General features: G+C 34.9%; 1 protein-coding gene across 1 annotated transcript in view; it reads right to left on the reverse strand.

The window, feature by feature from the left end:
- Positions 1–20,928, reverse strand: part of LOC113236641 — a 229,229-nt gene that overhangs the window by 145,363 nt on the left and 62,938 nt on the right. The gene's annotated exons all lie outside the window — the stretch shown is intronic.

Below are 20,928 nucleotides of genomic sequence, written 5' to 3' on the forward strand. Positions count from 1 at the left end.
CCCGTCATCCGTCCTAAAAAAACCGACCCCAAAAGTACGTGGAATTACATCTATTTGCCAAGTTTTTTTTGAAATCGGTTACCGGAAAGTGCAAACCCGGATTCATCCCCTAGTTCGCCACTATACGGAACTTGACACCGGAGATAATAAAAATCGGTTCTCACTACTCAAAGTATATTGATATATTTAAAGTTTTAGAAAGGCCACCGATACAAAGAACAGCAAACATACCATAAAATTAGAAGGCTTATTAATCAATACACAGAGAATTATAAAGATACTATTCGTTGATAATTAAAGTGTGATGCCAATTCTGGCTTGATATTTGCAAGAATATAGTCAACGTTTCCACAGTTATTCTATCGTAATCATAGAACTTATTACTTACATATTATCACTTTCTTTGTAGTACAGGTTCACGTCTTCTTTTTCCATAATAACCGCTCACGCGATACATGCAGCCGTAGACGCATACCACAACGGTGATGACCGGCCGGTGGCCGGTGATGAATTTATACCGATTTATCGGATATCGAAGTTATAACAGGTAAAAGAACTAATATTAATTGCTATTTCGGTAACTACTCTAGCAAACCATAAAGTTTTTCATGCCTGGGGTCTGTCATTTAAAAAAAATAAACAACTTCAAAAATACGTCACGACAATCGTGTGTGTTATTGTTTGGGTTGGTGATTTCGGTGTTTATTTATTGAAAACATACCGTAAGCAGCGTTTTTTAAGTTTACCCTGAATATAAATGTTTATAAACTATACTTTAAGGAGTAATTTCATGGTAAACGTTAGAACCACTCAAACGGAATATTATCATATTTATCGAAGTACACCAAAATTTTCATTAGTGCTTTTTAAGTGCAGAATTTGCGGTGTATTACTGCATTTTATTTGAGATGTTTTTGTTGGTAGTACGGAGGTATTTATTTAGCAATGCAGAATAATAATTTTTATTTATAAAAACTTGTATTTAAACTGAATGCTCTTCTAATTTGCGAAACCAAATAGCAGCCATTTTTCGGTAGGAGGAGCGCATCGCGTGAGCGGATAACTAATACTGAATAAAATAATTAGGCAGCATCGCCATCGTGCTCACACTCTCGTTACGTTTTACTGCCTAACTAAGCGATCTGTGCCTCTACGACGAGTTTAGTGTGACAATTGTCGCTAGCGACCGCGGAAATTACTTCACAATTTTGTATGGCAAATTATAAAGCGCCCCTAGCGGTCACAAGAAGAAACAACATTTTGTATAAAAACATTTCAAGCGGTCGCTAGCGATAACTGCCACTGTAATCTCATGGTAGAGATAGAGGCAGTCACTGGCGTCGAGAATAGCCGCCACCCACACCGCTATCGCCACAGTGCCGCCGCCCGCTGTCGTCCAGTTTGTGGCCTTAAGTTATTGGGAATAACCCCTTGCATACAGAGATTCATTCAAGCTGCAATTCAAGATATTATGATGTGTTAAACGAAACTAAGTTACTTAATCCTAGTTACAACAATCAAGAGGGTGACGATATGCAAACGGAAATACAGACTGTATTGTATATTATTTCTCTATCCCTTATTATATTTCAATTTCATCTTCCCCCTACTTAAATGTCTTTGCAAGCTTTGACTGACACTTTACAAGACGTTGCGGGGCCTGTCAAAAAAGAGGAATTTAATAAAGCACTCCATTGTCTTTCGCCCTCTATTAAGAGTTATATAAAGGGAGGAGTTATTCTATTCGTTCTATGTGGTGATATTTGCCTTGGCCGGGCATGTTTGTTAAATTTCGCATACTGAACAAATTCTGGAATCGATCATACAATACGTCATTTCTTTTGGAAAATAGAGACCTGCACCAAAACAGTACGCTTTTAAATCCCGAAGCAAAAGGGTCTTAAGTTTAGAAGCTTTTGTCTGTTTGTGGTATCGTAGCTCCCGAACGAATGACCATAAAGAGAATTTTTTTAATATTTCAAGGTAAATTCGAGATGGTTCTTAGCTACGTTTGTGAACATCACACATCATATCTGTTTATAGATCATCAGTTCAAAAGTTTTTGTAGCAGTGAAGCTCCTTGTGAAAGAGTTCGTCCAGGGAAGTAGGTACTGCCACCTTACCGATGTTTGCTGCCAAGCCGTAATGTTTCTGCCGCCAGGCAATAATGTGAGCATCACTACGTTACGGTTCTGAAGGGTGTGGGTTCTGGTAAAATTACAGGCACATAGGACTTGTCAACTTATGTCTTAGAGTGACGGGAGCAGTGTACAGTGCCCTTCAGATCTTTGTGGTTTAAAGCTTTGAGTGGCACTGCAAATGTTATGGACAGGCATGTCACTTACCACCAGATGCAGCACTTGTTCGTCCCGTCACTATACGGTATCATAAAAAAATAAAATGAATTATTTTATCTTTATTTTATTATATTATAATAGTATTATTGATAAAATAAAGAATATCTTTATTTTATTATTTTATTAATAGTATTATTGATGCAAAGATCGATAAAAAAAGAAAAATCCCTATGACCCTACTGGACTCGAACAAGCGACTGTTGCTATACCGGGGCCACAGCTATTATTAATTGAGCTACAGACCGAGTGAGTAGATCTTACGAATTACTCGTTGTGTTTCACAAAAATTAAATGAATATCAAGATATTGTTAATAAACATTATGATATTCAATAAAAGTGGAAATAATATAAATTATTTATATTGTATACAAACATATTTACGTATTGGTTGGTACACAAATGTGTTTACACAAGAATCGACTGCAATGGAGTTTGCAATACACTGTTGACAAATCGTCAACGACAAATCGTCTACAGTCAACGAGAAAAATTGCTGAACATCTAAAGATGTTCACGATAACTTTACAACAATAAATTTCGTTTAGTTTGGTTACAAATAAAATGGCAACAACGGTAATGTGTAATTTACGCCGTTCTCAAACACTGCTAAAAAGAGTAGGAAGATTTTTCACGATTACTTCACAACTTTTGTTAATTTTTTGTTTGGAAATATTCTGAAAAAACTCCTAAAAAGAGTGCGGATTTAATATGTTGCTGTATAGAGAAAACGTCACGAAAAGAACGAAAACTGCAATTGTTTTTATTTCACCAGGTATTAAAGTCTTACACACCGCCACAGGGATTTCAAGTGTCACTTGTCAAGTAACCGCTCTACCACGGGACTCCCGCCGTTATTTTTTATTCATCTACATTGTCATAATAATTTAACCTTAAATAACATTGTCTGTAGTAACAAGAATTAGTAGATGAAAAGATAATATTAGATCACTTAAGTAGTTTTTAATTATGATCCCTTAAAACAAACATACTCCTTTATATCGTCTATTGAATATCATGATGTATTTAGTACCATCATATTACAACTCTCATGGTAACGGCTGACGGATATGATAAAGTAATACTTGTTTAATATTAATATAATATTTTGAATAATATTTACAAAAGTTATTATTTTAAATACCTTATTTTCAGTTTATCAAAGAACATTGCAATTACGTTTTGTGTAAGAATTTGGATATGTTGGTTTATTTGAAAATACACGTTTTAAGAGACAAAGAAATGGTTTTATTTTCGAGTTTTATTTATCTGTTATTCTATTCTCATATTTAAAAAGGATTATTTTTGTGAGAGTGAATATTTATTATTATAATGTATATTCAATTATATTTTTTTTCTCTCACTGTACGTTTGAGTGTTTTAGCATTTTACTATATTTAGCAATTATTGTTGAGGACACTACAAGACGTAAGTGTATTTTTAAGACAGAGAATGGTTAGGTTTATGACTAAGCTATTCAGAAGGATGAAGTAATACGATGATTTTACAAACATTGCAATTCGTGTATAGGTGTTTTGTTATTGCAAAATTGCTCGTCGACATATTTAGCAATAAACAATGCGTAATTATCGGCCCCTATTCTGGGAAATACAAACTAATACATAAAATATTATCATTATTACCAATGATCTCTGCTGATATTCTTCGATGAGTTTCGTAACCAGTAAAGCTCTTTGTGAAAGAGTTCGTCCAGGGTAGTATTGCCAGTTTAACTATTTCTGCCGCAAAGCAGCAATGTCAGCATTACTGTGTTCCGGTTTCGAAGGGTAAGGGTGCTGGTCAAATTACAGGCACATGAGACTTGTCAACTTATGTCTCAGGGTGTCAGGCGCAGTGGTAGTGCCTCTCAAATCTTTGCGATTTAAATCTCTGAGTGACGCTGTAACTGTTACGGACAGGCGTGTAGCTTATGTTCATCCCATCACATTATTATTATTATTATATTATGAAAAAAAAACGAGTTATTATTATTTTCCTTTTAAATACCAAGGGACGGGATAAACAAGTCGTAAGCCTGGTGGTAAGCAACACGTGTATCCATAACAGTTGCGGTGCCACTCAGAGCTTTAAATCATAAAGATCTTAGGGACACTGCCACTGCGCCCGTCGCCCTGAGACGTAAGTTGACAAGTCCTTTATGCCTGTAATTCACCAGCACCCTTACCCTTGCAAACCGTAACGCATTACTGTTTGGCGGCAGAAATAGGTTACGTGGCAGTAGATCCCTGGACAAACTTTTTCACAAGAAGCTGCATCGCTACTAAGAGATATCTGGAATCAGCGTAACGAGATCTACAACCCTACAAGCGGTTTTTTTTATATCTTATTTAGTTTCGGAACGAACAGGTCCAGCGCTTGGTGATAAGTGACACGCTCGCCTATAACAATTGCATCGCCACTGAGATCTAAGAGTCACTGCACCTGTCAGTCTAAGACATAAAATTTACATGTCCCATGTACCTGTTTACGTTTTAAAAACGCAGTAATGGTTACATTGTTTCTTGGCGATAATAATAGCTACGGTGGCAGTACTTCCCTGGTCGTATTCCTTCATAGGGAGCTCTAGTATCATACTGGTAAATAAAGAGTTTATCAATCTACCTAGAACGAATTTTAGAGACGAACCTTTACAAACTTGTTCTTGCATGAGCGTGCCGGCGAAGTAAATTTAATTGCTTTGGTACTCAAGGTACTCTCCAGTGATTTCCTAATTCCAAAAGACGTAACATCAAGTGTATTTCGCCACAGCTATGGACAAACGATAGTGTCAAATTGCTTTGTTGAAAATTAAACTTTTCGTAATTATCATAGCGTTTAAATTTGCGGGGGCGTGAAAAGTGATGTACCAGGATAGAAAAAGGAATGCTTCGAAGGTTTGGTCATGTAGAAAAGACGCTGACTGAGTGCTGTAGATTAGTAGATTAACAGCACTCATTTATAGAGCTAATGTTGGAAACTTTGATAAAGGAAGACCTCGACGTATACATCTTAATCAGATTTAAGACGTCTTTAAAAAAAGTCAACTTAAAAGTACTAAGCATAAACCTTATGTATGAAAAGACTGATGGAAGTCAAGGAGATGGACGAGGTTTGCCAAGAGCGTAAGCGAGTCAGATTGGAATCAGGTGTGAAAAAGTAATATTTATTACAGCTACTTATAAAAATATACCTCGGATACGTCAAGCCACAGATCCTGTAGCTTGATGTACCCGAGGGATATTTATACTAGACTGTTCATCCTAAAGCCTTTCAAGTAATAGACGGCTAATTGCACTTGTCCACCTAGTTACGCAACGCAACACTCAATCTGTGCGACAAAAAAGTCGCACAGATTGAGTCACGCGACGGAAGCATTGACTGTCAAGGTCGAATAATGGCAGCCGTCGACGCGCGACCGTCGACCACAATTGTGAAACAATAGATTTTTAAACTTATTACACCATTTTTCCTATTTACGACCTTTTTCAAAGGAACACGCGTCGAAGTAAAAGGTGTGATCAGAACGGAGTCTGTTATTAGTTACACGCGATAGATTTTGCTTACAATAGTTCTTAGAAAAAATCTACATTTAAACACAGGACAGTAATAGCCCAGTGGAAAAACGCTTGCTTCTCTTAAGGTCATGTTTATTAGCGAAGCAGCGATATCTCTCGCTAACAACGATCAAAGAAAATTTTTGATAAAACCTGTATATTGAAGACGACTCACAAGTCTTAGCAAACGTGTCAAATACCAACTCAGATTGGACCAGGTAGAGGGTCCGTTCGGATTACGCCCGAAACCATCTACATTTACACCATCAAATTCAACGACCTACCTATACTACCATCGAAATGTAGTAACAAAACCATTTTTAAATATCTACAACATACCTACATTTAGGTATTTAAAATTATTTTTTATTTTATTTTAATGATATAGGTGGGTTGTAAATTTTGAAATGGTTCTGCTACTGTATTTTGATTGTGTAGGTATGTTGTCACTATCAAAATACAGTAGCAGAATCATTTCAAAATTTACAGCCTACCTACACTATCAAAATGTAGTAACAAAACCATTTTTAAACGTTTACAACATACCTACCTACACCATTAAGATGTAGTAGCAAAACCATTTCAAAATTAACAACATACGCAGGAGTACCATCAAAACGTAACAAAATCACTTTTTTAAATGTACAATATGACTACATAGACAGTGCCAAAACTTGTGTGGCTTGGTATAAGAAGTGAGTAATAAGTAATATGGACTTAAGCACTACTTATACCAAGCCACAAATATACAAACGATGTATGTGTATCTTCTTCAAAGGATACGGGCAGAATTTGAGCCATTTATAGCACATTACATAAACACAATAAAAAATGTTCAAAAAAGGAATACTGTATTGGTCAGGCATGATTACAATGGAGATAGTAAAGAGTGCTAAGTCGGAAGAATTATACTAAACGACTTAATAACTGTTATACTAAAAGAGTGTATAATAATATCAATATAACGCGGGTACCACTGTAGCATTGGAGGGTGCAAGGTCAGCCGCAGTGCAGCGTGCAGACGAGCGTATCGATCGAATCCCAGCCTGTCTGCGCTCGCAGGGGTCTTTACTACACACGACTTTCGACCTTCTGCTCTCTGTTACGGACACGGACGTATATTAAACTGGACCGTGCACTAATTTTATAAAACGAGCCGAGTGAGAGGCTTCAAAGTAGTAATGCGTCTCTTTCTAATAGGGTGTTCGTTCATGTTTCAGGCAGCCATGTTGTTTGTAACTTTTAATTTTTACAGAAAATGTGGCCGCATAAGGATGTCCAAAACTACTAATAAACCTTAATATAAAGGTGTAAATTTGTAATATTGGTATATCGAAGTGCGCGATCCAGTTTATGAAATATATAAATCTGTGGTTACGGATCGAGCTCGGATTAGACTTTGCTTTCATACGTCTCTGGAACTGTTTTAGTGAAGCAATAAGAACTTTGATAAGTAAACAAAACTTTAGCCTAGCAAATGCTTCAAACTTCGGGCCACAGGGTCGGCTACATCGTCAAAAAATTGTTTTGATACTTGTCTACTTGTACACTTACCTGCTATTCATCGACGATCACTTAACATCTGTTAAATGATTGTATACACGCATAAATTAAGCAAATTTAGTTGATTACTTCACGTGTAAAGAGGTGCACGAAAAGAGCCTCCCTGCATGACGTACCCATTGCTTTCCTGCACATCTGGCGCATACTGGCTTGCTAATATAGTGCATGTCATCATTACCATAATAAGATATAATATTTTTTTGCACTATAACGCCTTATCGAATTACATAAGTTGACAAATATAACAACAATATAGCGACTTCCTTATTACGCAAAAAGAAGAAATCACAGCTGGAGATCATTTGCAAGAACTCAGTGTATAAGAACTTTAGCCTTTATGGCATTATAAATAGGCAATAGACTTTTAGTATTTAAATTTAACGATCGTGTCGTTGTCGTTTCGTATGGTCGTAAACGACTCACGAACAACGGTAATCCTACTAGACGTTCGCAGTAAGGGATGGGGTGAGTTGGCGAATGAGAAACGAGAGTTTCTGCTGTCAAGGTCGGGGGTTGCTATTTTTTGTACTCCCTCATTTAAAAGGGTAACCCTGGAGAGAGCAGTTTCTTAGTTGGATAAATCTGTAAAGTGTTAAACGTATTTCTATTTCGAAGATTGAAAATAACTTACACAATTTGGTTTGAATAAATTTAAACTCTTATATCAACAACACACGAACATTTTTTAAATTTATTTAGAAAGTGATTACATGCAAGCAATCAATATCAAGATTACTTTATTTTACATTAAATACAATAAAATGAAAAGACAATAGCAATTAATAATAGAAAAAACAAAGACAACTATGAAACCAATTGCCCTCGTGGATATTCGTATAGTCCGTAATTATTAAGAAACACTACTAATTTAAAGACACACGCGTAAGTATGTAAATAATAATTACAACACAATCAAAATTAAAGGTATAAATAAAGGTACATAAGTATTTACATTTCTAGTACAAGTTCCTTAATGAGAGCTGCAGTCTGTACTAGATTGGGGACCTCGTTACAGATCACCAGGCTCACTCCCTTTAGGTGTATAAAGAACGTAACATTATTTGAAAAAAAACCTTAAGTGTTTAGAATAACACCACACATAAGGCTCAAATTAAAATGAGCTTTCATCTCGAGATGAATTATCCAATAGCCATTGAGAAATTGTCGTCAACGATTGAGACACTTCACCTCCTACAGGAGGAGGCAGGTCGTTGTTTATTTTAGATGAGGCATAATTGAAGCGGGGGCAATGGGATTGAATCCTAATATATACCGTTAAGTCAAAGGCAAATAATCTTTATTTCATGAGTACGCAAATGAAACTTGAAATCGTCATATTGAATAAACTCTAATTGTCATTCGTAAGGTAGGTTCCCGTGAGAGGAATGAGCAAGAATTTTTAAAGATTGCTCTTTGTAAATAAACATTTCTACACATATATCATTTACAATATTTATTTCCAGACAACTTGAAAGCGCTAAACGGGTAATTATCACGGATTTTCGTTATCCTAGTACGCAGAAGCCGTATAAAGGTTTTGTTGCACCATAGTTTCAATGCAAAGGCAAATTTTGTATACTTTTTATGATTGCCAAGTTTATCACATTTGTGTATAATTAATAGCATACTTCTCGTTAACGGTAAAGAGAAATATTATTGTGAAATCTTCAAGTCGAAGACGATTCTGAATCCTACGAAAACTTATCAAGTAAACACCATTTAAAAGGGATTCATGTAAAGCATGGGTACGTTTCTTTTAATATATTACGTGATGGGACGTACAAGTTGTGCGTCTTATGGTAAGCTACACATCTGTCCAAAACAGTTGCAGTGCCACTCAGAGCTTTAGATCGCAAAGATCTGAGGTGCACTGCCACTGCGCCCGTCACCCTACGACATCAGACAAGTCCCACGTGCCTGTATTTTCTCACATTAATGCTTGGCGGTAGAAATAGGTAAAGTGGCAGTACTTCCCTGGACGAAGCTGAAAGCTGCTGAAAGCTTTTAACGTAGGTTGATGATATCTGAAGCAATCCCAGACGGCATCCAATCTTATAATCGACTTCATAACAATATGGTGTTCGACTCTCGTTATTGACCAAATAATAATAACATTATCGAAATGCTTTTATAGTCCTAGTGAAAGTAATAGAAACAAAATCGTTCTTTATTCAGTCCATGTCGTTACTAAACTATCAAACCTGCTGAATTCCCCTCGCTAAGTACACATGCACTAAATAGAAAAAACTGTCTGGACGCCAAATCGAATCCAGAACCTCTGCAGGTATTTTCAACGCTCAAGTCTCATGATTTTTGATATTTTACTACTACAAAGCGAGACTTGCCGTTATATATATTTTATCACTAGCTTATTTCAGTTGGAACAGCTTATGCATTTCAATTCAGGCATTTGCATGCCTCGAGTGGCACGAGGGTTTGAAGGAACTGGTTGTAATAATAGACTTTACATGGATACAATAAGAGAGTACGATTCTTTGTACAGACAAACCAAAAGGTAAGTTAGTTTAAAATCAGGGTTTGAACTTATCAAGACATTTATTATCTTTGATAAAATTATCGTCATGATTATTATCTGATAGTTTTTCGATATATTTAGATACAAATAATTATCCATACTGAAACGTAATTTTCTTTTTACATTTTAAAGTTTCTTTTGACATACTGTGAAAAAACTAAATAAACACGAAGATAAATCTTAAAGAAAACGATTTTTTTGAGATTGACACGGATGACATTTGGATACAAACACAAATCACGACATTATAGTGTTGATTAATATGATGATTATCATTGATAATTATTTCTCCGAAATGTGTTTAACATACATAGAAGATATTCTTTCTCCATATTGCAAATTTACAATATGGCAATATGGTTCAAGAGTAGAGTCAACCCATGCTTTTTTTATGATACCAAATAACGGGACGAACAAGTTATGCGCCGGTTGGTAAGCGACACACCTGTCCATAACACTTGCACTGTCACTTTAAGCCACAAATACCTGAGGGGCACTGTCACTGACAAGTTGACAAGTCCCGTGTGCTTGTAAGTTCAACAACACCGTTACCCTTCAAAACTGATACGCAATAATGCCCTACTAGAGCCCTACTGCCACTACTCTAGTAGCGTTTTTCCCCACGTTTACATAGTAAATAACTACGAAAGTTTTAAAATCTAGGTGTTATCTACTTTAGGAGTCGGGACACTACTGTTATTACTAATTTAATAGGCAATAAAAATTTACTGTCATTATAATAAGTAGCTTTCAAATTTTCTCAACCACAACTCGAACAAAGTTTGCGTCTGCGAAGAAAATAATTTATACTAAGAAAGTGACTTCGCGTACATCGTAGTTGGATCTTTCTAGTTTTCACTTAGAATATTACTTATGTATCATAAAAACCCATCTCAGAATACGGATTCGTAACGTCTCGAGAACTCATCAGGAGAACTCTTTGAACTACAACTCGCTCTTATAGCAAGCGAAATAGAATTGAATTTAATTAATCTATACAATCTGAAATGGCTTTGGTTGATTCCGTATAATAGTGGAAGTGTTGAATCAATCACTTTGAAAAAAATGTATAGTAAAATTGAGGATATATAAAATTTTCGCTATAGAAAAAAACGAACTTACCTCGAAATTTTACAAGAAAACCGCTGTATTCAATAGGTATTTATATATTGAAATAAAGTCAGTGTCCCTGTAGCGCAACTCAAGCTACGATAAAAAATTAAATTCGAACTGAGGTAGTATATTAAGAGAAAAATTTGACAAATACTTGACCTTGTAACCTTGAACACAATATACAGGCTGATGTTTTGCCTATATCTTTTTAGATATTTTTATATGACTTCTTATAGTGAAAGTTGTTCATAATAATGGTTTCTCGGAAAGTAAAGGGCACTTACAAAATGCTATTGACTATCTCACCGATATTTTATCTTCTAATGAGTATGATTGTATGAAGCATTCTAAAATCAGCTTTAATAGAGAAAACATAGAAATTTAAAAGCTTTTTTATTTATGTGTCTTTAATTTGTGTGGCCACACCAATGATCTCAAACCAGAAAATTGTATACTGTGAGTTCCACAGCAACGAAATTCACTGTGGTGAACTACCCAGAATACTTCTTCACTTGGGGCAACCACACAATGAGCTCCAAATTGTCGCCGCAGAAGTCTATAAGAGGCATATGGACCAGGTGCTGGTGACCAGAGTTCCTCGTCAAAATTGAGAGGGAGGACCTGATATAATATATAAAACAGAATATTTGTAAATGTCCAAATATATCTTTTAATATAAAGAATACATATTATGTAGGTATAGAAGCAGTATTACAATGGACAAACTCTTTTACAATGATAGAACGGAGGGCAGCACTCGTACGATACGCTATCCGAGTCTAAAATTATCATCGACTCCTAGATTATATTTATTTAGATTTTATATATATGTATAAAAAATTGCTGCTGAAACAACAGAAGACTTCATGCTGTTGGTTGAAGGTAAAGTAGGTTCTGCTATGTTAATATAATAAATAAAAATATAATTATAATTTTAATAATTTCATTCTCTGCCTGTTCTATTCTATATAATGCCGCATGGTCGGTGTGTGTATCATTTGTAGTTTTGTATAAAAATTTTAACTGGAATTTTATATGTATATATATAATAGTGTATAATTGCGGTGAGTGAGGTGGTTTCTTAATTACATACTTAATTAGAAACTGCATACTGCTGTGTCTACAGCGACAAATATGTTTAACTTGTATTTTACATTACATACAAGGTGAAGCCTGAAAACCATCAAATTGCTGAGGCTGTTACCTTCTCTTCAACAAAGATTTTAATTTCAAGCCACTGTTTTAAGTTTTTATGTACATTTGTAGTATTGAAGAATAAAGCTCTACTACTACTATAATGCTTGATGATTTTTTATGAATTTAAATCGTTAACTAATTAAAATGGAACCTGAATTGCAAATAAGAGGTCACTATTACAACGCAGGTTTACTTTACAAGTTAATCGTCGTTATTAAGAACCAATGCTTAGGTACTGTTATTAACAGAAATACAAACTCAGCATTATGAACACAAGTAAACTAATTTTACTAGTTAGACTGGTTTGTACAGGTGCTAGTATGTTCTTAAGTAATTAGAACTACTTAGACGTTATTTTAGCTCCGTAGAAATTAACGGTAAACATTTATTGTAGGAAAGTTGCAATGTATGACACCTAGGGTAATAATTGCTACAATGCTTAATAGTCCTTTATACAACAATCACGTGGGTTTAGTCGAGTGGCGAGTAATTTAGTGACTAAACGTGTCTGAGCAACAAAACATTCATAGATTTCTGGTAGATGGCCCTACGGCAAAAAGTCGTTAAAAATCGAAACAAAAATCTGCAACAAGCACTTGGAAAAATTCGTGAGGTCCGTTAGTTCGTTCCGTGGCTTACTTGGTATAGCGTCTGGCACGGTAAGCTAGAAGATGTCGGTTCGAATACGACCGGATCAAAGGAATTTTTTTTGAGTGTTCGATCTTTGTATTAATAATTATAACAAACTAGTTAATTATAACAAAATTCAATAAAAATTTAAACACAATGAATAGCGACATCGCTAGACGGGCCTAGTAGCTGTTAAGGTATCTAACTGGGTGGCGAAATATCATAGATTTCTCATGGATGGCACTACGGCTAAAAAATTCGTTGAAAAACCAAATGCAAAGATACGACGCAAACACATAGAAAAATTTCGTGAGGTTCGCTGGTTCCTTCCGTGGCTTAGTTGGTATAGTATCTGGCACGATATGTTCGATCTTTAATTAATAATTAGAACAAAGTAGTGAAGTAATATCTAGTTCTTAGGTTTTCGCGATTACTACACATAGGAAATGAAACTATTTTTCCAGATTTAAATCGTCGACTGTGAATGGTCACGGGTTCTGTAAAGGGCCCGAAACATTTGTTCGTTTGGCTGTTGTAAACCTAATAAACAAAGAAATGAAAATTAAAAAAAAACTTGATAACAACATTTTTGTCAAATAGTTTATAGTAAGATAGTTTTCGGAGCTCGGTTAAATAAATGCTAATTTAGTAAAACAGTGGTAGCCTAGTGGAAGAACGGTTGCTTGTCAATTGGGAGGTCACCGGTTTGATTAACTGTGGCGGCATATTCCTATGACATTCATTTCTAAGTTAATTTTTTTTTGTGATACCGAGTGAAGGAAGAACGTGTGCGCGTAGTGGTAAGCGAAACGCCGGTCTGCAACAGTTGCAATTCCTTTCGAAGCTTTAAATCACAGAGTTCTGTGGGGCACTGCCACAGCATAAGCCGACAAGTCCCGGTGTCTGTAATTACACCAGCACACTTACTTACCCTTAAAAACCGGACCGCGGTAATACTCACATTACTACTTGGCGGAAGAAATAGATAAAGTGACAGTACTTCCCTGAACGAAATCTTTCACAAGGACCTCTACTTCTGCTAGAATATTTGTGGATGTTTAATAGCTATACCCGGTAACTTTAAAGAAGACACGAGTCTACAATCACTCTTCTTATAACCGCTCACGCGATGCGCTCATCCTACCGCAAAATGGCGGCTATTTGGTTTCGCAAATTAGAAAAGGATTCAGTTTAAATACAAGTTTTTAAAAATAAAAATTATTATTCTGCATTGCTAAATAAATACCCTCCATACTACAATAAAAACATCTCAAATAAAATGCAGTAGTACACCGCAAATCCTGCACTTAAAAAGCACTAATGAAATTTTTGGTGTACTTGGGTAAATATGATAATATTCCGTTTGAGTGGTTCTAATGTTTACCATGAAATTACTCCTTAAAGTATAGTTTATAAACATTTATATTCAGGGTAAACTTAAAAAACGCAACTTACGGTATGTTTTCAATAAATAAACACCGACATCACCAGCCCAAACAATAACACACACGATTGTCGTGACGTATTTTTGAATTTGTTTATTTTTTTAAATGACAGACCCAGACATTAAAAACTTTATGGTTTGCTAGAGTAGTTACCGAAATAGCAATTAGTATTAGTTCTTTTACCTGTTATAACTTCGATATCCGATAAATCGGTATAAAATCATCACCGGCACCTCTAGGTGTGGTATGCTTCCAGAGACGCATGAATCGCGTGAGCGGTTAAAAGCCCATGCCCAGTAGCGGAATGTGCGCTGGATGGCGAAAACGTAATTAACAATTAGATATAGAATCCACAAGTATCAAGAACGTCTAGTATAGTTATAACTCATATATATTGTTGCCAACAACATTTTTTGTTTGGTCATTTGTCATAATTACATTCGGGTGTTCCTATAGTTACATAACAAAATAAACAATTTAATAACAAATAGAGAAAACGACAAGTGATTGAAGTCAGGCGCGAACTGCGCTGACATAACCTGTCACACGTCTCGTCATGACGTGACCTTGTCAATCCTTCTGGTGACTCGTGGCATCGTATGGACCACAGACGTCGAATTAGGCAGAGTTTACATTTGTAATTCTAATTACTAAACGTATAAGGTTTAGATTGTTTTTTTTCTGTACAGACAAAACGGACGTTCTAAATGTAACTAGATAGGTGAAGTTTTGAACACGACAGACAAATAATTAGTTTTCTTTAGTGTTGTGAACATAAATCATACAGAACTTAACTATTACAATACTTGGTTTTGTTTTTAAAATTACACGTAAACATAGAAGCAGTGATCTTTGTTGGTACGAGTAGATCAATGCAGTGATTGTATCTTTTTCTTTCAAACAAAAAATTATAGTAAAAAAAACATTGAACTGTGGACCAGAATATTTTTTATTTATACTTACGAATAATACCGAGCTGACATTTTTAAAATGATGCGTAATAATATTCCTGACAACTTTTATTATTTTTCTCTACAAATCAATCAAAATCAAAAAATGGTTACGAAGAAAACAATAGTTTAGTTTTTATCTCTAAATATGGGACAATGTAGTGGCTACAGTATAGTTCTAATCATCCTCTATCAATAAAAAATAATCCATTGTAGCTTAACGAGTAAAAAGGCGGCAATATTTCTATTTCATTTTTTATATTTTTAAAATAAAATAATAAACTCCACTAACAAAGAATTTTAGTGTAATTTAACCAGTGTTATAAACATAACTCAAAAGTTAAATATATCTTTATAATTATTACCTAATATTATTCATTCATAATTCATCCGGTAAATCCCTTATTTCATGTTATTTTAATCAGCTATATGTAATTATATTCTTTTTTTCGCATAAGCTGTGTCCAATTGTAATAGGATAGCAGTCGCAAAGAGTTGTACTGATAATGCTATTTTACGTACCATATTGAATAAATTTTGATGAATGATTTTATTGAATAAATCAATAAATATACTATAACATCTTTATTCTTAAAACCGCGTAGCTTCATATATTTGCAGCTACACAATTAAAAGGCTATGAGTTAAAATAAACATCTTATTTCTGAGTTGCCCCATTAAAATACATATATGGATTGAAAGAATACGGTACAGGAAATACCATCAATTAAACTTAAACAAATATTCATTATTAAAAAAAAACGAAAAGTACAGAAAACTCATCTGAATTTGTAAACGCATTAAGGAAGCTATTTGGCCGCTACACCAAGTACTTTTAAATATAAAGATGCACAAAAATCGCGACCTTAAATAAAACTGTCGTATAAATCATCTACCTTCAAGTAAAGTAAACAAAAAGCAAACAGACAGGAAGCAGTATATGAGAGCTTATTACAATTGCTTAAAAGGAGTGTCTTATTAAAATATCGGGAAAAAATATTGATGCAACTCAACGGCAAATAATGAATTAAACTCTTTTCGGGTTTCGATATGTATAATGCTTATATCATAACTCGCAAACGGTGTGGAGCCCCTTAATCTACCGTCTTTATAACGTGGAGTGTTCTGAAGAACTTTTCGAACTGGTCCCATCGTCTCGTTTCTCCCGTCAAAGGAGTTTTTTTTTTAAATTTATTTATTCAAAATACACAGAATACTTAATCTATACTTATCAATAAGACTCCTTTCAAAAACCCTTTAAAGGATTTATGCGAAGGGAGGATACATTGCTTTTCCTAACATTCGTTAGTATATCTGCATGGAGCTGCACATGTATCTTATTTAGAATATCAGGCAATATGTACTCCGCGATCCACTTCCCGTATGCATTAGTACTTCTAGGCAGTTGATACGTAGGTAGATACGTTAAGGTACGTAATCGACTTTGCCTGCTCGTTTTTGTTAAGACATTAATATTTTCGAATTTGTCTAATATTAGTAACATATTTGATTTGTCAAAGACAATATCGTGGACGGATAGAGTGTCGAACGAGTATTGCAGATGGTGAATAAGAAGTTAGAGGTCTTGAGTACTATCAAAAAACGCAAGCTACAGTGTTTAATCGTGTAATATGTAATGATAAATACGACCTGCTCCGCCTAATTATGCAAGTAAAAATCCAGAGAAAACGAACTGGAAAAAGTTGTACTTCGAGGCTTAAGAATCTCCGGACATGGCTCAACCTGAGCACAAGATCCTTGTTCCGTGTGTTTAACATACAGATAGCCCTAATCTCCTACCTCCGGTAGGAGAGGGTACCTCAAGAAGAAGTAGAAGAAGAATGACACCAAGTGACGGGTAGTACAAGAGGTGCGTTTGATGGTAAGCTACACGCCTGTCCATAACAATTGCAGTGCCACTCAGAGCTTTAAATCGCAAAGATCTGAGGGGCACAGCCACTGCGCCCGTTACCTTGTGACATAAGTTGACAAGTCCCATGTAACGTTACTGCTGAGCTCTACTGTTGGTACTATAAAAACCCAGTAATGATTTGCTAGAGTCTAACAAAATTATAAGAGACAAATACGTAAAGCAAATACCATTCTTACTTCACATTAAATAATAGCAAGAGAACAGAAAGCCTTTTGAATTCTAATTAGTTTCCTTTTAATTTACAGTGCGTGGGTCAAAACCTCTTAACATTTCGTAATTCATTTTCAATTGCACTTCTACCCATTCATATGACACATAAGTACGTACTCATATGACACATATGTGCGTACTTGTAAGTCGTAAAAACTTTCAATTATCACAAACAATTATGTAACCAATGACACAAATTCAGCGCCTCACAATTTGTTCATGTCGACAGCTTTTTAATTTTTTTTTAAAGAGAAGTTCACTCCAAGTGACGGGCGGAACAAGAGTCGTGCACCTGATGGTAAGCGGCACGCCTGCCCATAGCGGTTGAAGTGTACCGCAAAATTCTAAGGGGCACTGCCACTACGGCATCAGCAGAAAAAGGTAAGATGCCAGTATTTCCCTGGACGAACTCTTTCCCAAAGAGCTCTACTGCTATTAAATACTAATAACTCGATAGGCTCTCATCCACAACATAAACAACCCTCTACTGGTCTCGGGTGTCCTTTAAGAAAAGATTCAGCCCATAGTCGCCCACGCTATGGGTTGCGTACTTCACAGGCTTTCCAAGAGTTGTGAACCATCTCCGATATGCAGCTTTCATCGCGATGTTTTCCTGGGACGAGGTATTGTTACTAGACATTCAATCACATGATCCCCTGTTAGGAAAACGTACAAGAAATAGAAAACAGTGGAACTGTTGTGCATTATGAGGACAAAAAAAGGCCGACCTCAAAAGTCATTCATCCCTTTAGTGGTTACCTATAAGAAGTCCGAAATGACATTTTCCAGAAATAACATTTGCTCGAAAGTAATTTTGAAGAGGAAAATATTTTTTCTTTTAAACCTAACCTATCTGAACCTAATCGTGTCTTTGCGATAAACATCAAACATATCCTGAAAGAACAACGGTTTCGTTATAATTCGGTTTTCGGTGTAATGAAAATTCGAACAAACGTTATTTCGGAAAAAAATTATTCGAGTTAGTGATAGGTTACCCCCTTTAATTTGCCACTCTTAGAGGTGGAACATTTTCTTTAAATTGAAATGGGATCACTTCTGAGGTACCTTCTTTCCAACAAAAAAAAATCATCAAAATCGGTTCACAAATGGCGGAGTTATCGCGTTCATACAAAAACAATCACACAGTCGAATTGAGAACCTTCTCCTTTTTTTTTAAGTCGATTAAAAAGAAAACCAGGTATTTCCTATCGATGTAAATTCATTTCATCAAATTATGGTAGCATTTCACACGGCTAGTTGTATTTGCGTATTTGATATATTTGGCAAAGATGTGTACTCATGTAATCACCAAATTCGAGTTACTGTGCGCTGGTTGGTTTTTCGAGGCACATCAAAGGAGCCAAACAGGCAAATACGGAAGTTAACCGTCCACACTATGGTCATATTCATTATTTTTACTCCTTATTTGGTTCCATGTGTAGAATCAAAATCAGGTCATATTTGTCAGTGTCTATATGCGTTAAATATTTTTCCAAGCGCATCAAACTCCTAATAACGAATACAAGTAGGCATGTAAAGTACCACTATTAGAAATTAATGTCATTGGTATATGTCGCCACAGGGATTCGAACCGTCAAACTCTCCAACGAGAACCAACTTTTCCCGCTTAAGCTGCCATCGCATTATATTCATTATAAACAACACCTCAAAAACTAATTAAACCTGTTGAAATTTTTAGGACATCGTTATTACATCTCCAGCGCCCTCTATACAGGTTGTCAGGGTAACACCCTCAGAAGGCTGTTTCCACTCATTAATACAAACAACGTTGGACTATGGGTAACCGTGAAAAATTATGTAGATATTCTATGGTAAATCTTTACACCCACGTGTTCAAAGATAATGGAATAATTGTTTTTTTTTTCCTCATATCAGAAGGATTATGCTTTAAGTGGATAATTAAATTAACACCCAGTATATTTATCGAGTTCTTGGGTTTTTGCGATAGTTACACTTTGGAAATAAGACTATTTTTTCGAATTTAAATGGTGTATAATTTCGTTGGCCCTACCAAGTAAACGTGTACTGTCGACGTAATACATACTCTACTATCTCTTATATTATCTATACGTATTATATATTTTATTATATATCTACTTCTATTCTACACACATCGATTTATTTATCTACGTTGTCATAATAATATAAACTTAAATAACGTTGTCTATGTCAACAATTATGTAAAATGATAAGATTATAAAAAAGTACTTAAAGTGAATTAAGTAATTTTTTTTAGATGTTATTTTTATTTTTATTAAATTTTTATTTTATACACTTCAGAAAAATTCACGATCTAATTATATGATTATATTTATACTTAAATATACGTAACCACATGCCATACGAATTTCCACCTTTAGTGAACAATGTAAAGTGCTTACAAAAACAAAAAAGTTTATAAAAACACAATTACACGAAAACCACTGAATAAATAAATAATGAAAACAAAACAATCAACAAGTATATACAAAATTCGGAGCATCATCGCCAGACACGTGATATGTCAAAATGACGTTTGGTCATTTCCCGGCCTGACTGTGTTTGTAGAGAACAAATCAAATAACCCCTTGAAACAATTAAAATATTAATTTATACATTTATTTTGTGAATATGAATTTAGGTGTTTGTTCAACGTTGTTCTTTTTAATGATTTCTATTTATTTTCCTACAATGTTAGATAGATGACTGTAAACCTAAGAATGGATAGTTCGATATTGCGAACAGGTTAGATTCAAAAAGAAAGTTACTTCTTTACACAAAGTCTACTTTTTCATGATACTATTTTTTAAGATCTAAATAGCGTATATTTGATTTTTTTTTCAAACATACCAACGGGCCTTTCGGATCTTTTACTGGTCCCACTGACTGAGTAAAGTCATCAACCAGTATTTCAGTTGTAAATCTAATACTAATAACCCTGTATATTTGTTGAAATTAATCACACACCAGTGTACAAACACCTTAAGGTAAATAATATATTATTATATTTCGTTCCGTGAAAAAATCTCAAGGTATCGGTGAGTGAACATGTCATCTTAGCAGATTGTCAATGGCACGCTAAGTTAGGAACTCGAAGTGGACGTGAAATAAAGAACTGGCCTTGAATTTTTAATAAAATATCATGAATATTAATTCGATGCTAATGTTTAATTGTTATAAGTGTATGTTATTTACCGACAACTGGAATTGAGACGGAGAAATATAGTTGATGATATTATTGATGATATGATATTACCTATCAAAAGTCCGAAATGACATTTTCCAGAAATAACATTTCTCGAAAGTAATTTTGAGAGAAAAATGTTTTTTTCTTTTAAACCTAACTTAACCTAACCCAACCGAACCTTATCATATCTTTGCGATAAAAAAATAAAAAAAATAAAATGCATTTATTTCGGACAACAATGGATCCATAGGGTGT

Source organism: Hyposmocoma kahamanoa, unplaced genomic scaffold, assembly GCF_003589595.1.
Source record: "Hyposmocoma kahamanoa isolate Upper Pololo Valley unplaced genomic scaffold, ASM358959v1 92, whole genome shotgun sequence".
Lineage (NCBI taxonomy): Eukaryota > Metazoa > Arthropoda > Insecta > Lepidoptera > Cosmopterigidae > Hyposmocoma > Hyposmocoma kahamanoa.